General features: G+C 37.6%; 1 pseudogene across 1 annotated transcript in view; it reads left to right on the top strand.

Moving 5' to 3' along the window:
* Positions 1-258, top strand: part of LOC110422154 (vesicle-associated membrane protein 721-like) — an 873-nt pseudogene that overhangs the window by 119 nt on the left and 496 nt on the right. The window contains exon 2 of the transcript XR_016351571.1: positions 149-211. The product of XR_016351571.1 is annotated as a vesicle-associated membrane protein 721-like (transcript). The remainder of the gene's footprint in view (positions 1-148; positions 212-258) is intronic.

The following is a 258-nucleotide window of genomic DNA, read 5'->3' on the forward strand; positions in this document are numbered from 1 at the left end:
GATTTTGTAGCTGTTCTAGAGGTAGTTTGAGGGTTAAAACATGATAAGATGCATATCCAGCTTCTGCAAGTTGCTAGATGTGTTATAAAATTGAGAGTACTTCAAATATATTGCATGTGTTTTGTTAGTAACATTTGGCTTTGGCCAGGTCCTTGATCGTGGTGAGAAAAGTGAGTTGCTGGTGGATAAAACTGAGAACCTTCGCACACAGGTTATTCCTATTCAAACTGCATTTTATGGGTAACTGAAACAATGACT

Source organism: Theobroma umbraticum, unplaced genomic scaffold (assembly GCF_002168275.2).
Source record: "Theobroma umbraticum cultivar Fairchild unplaced genomic scaffold, ASM216827v3 scaffold_130.0, whole genome shotgun sequence".
NCBI lineage: Eukaryota > Viridiplantae > Streptophyta > Magnoliopsida > Malvales > Malvaceae > Theobroma > Theobroma umbraticum.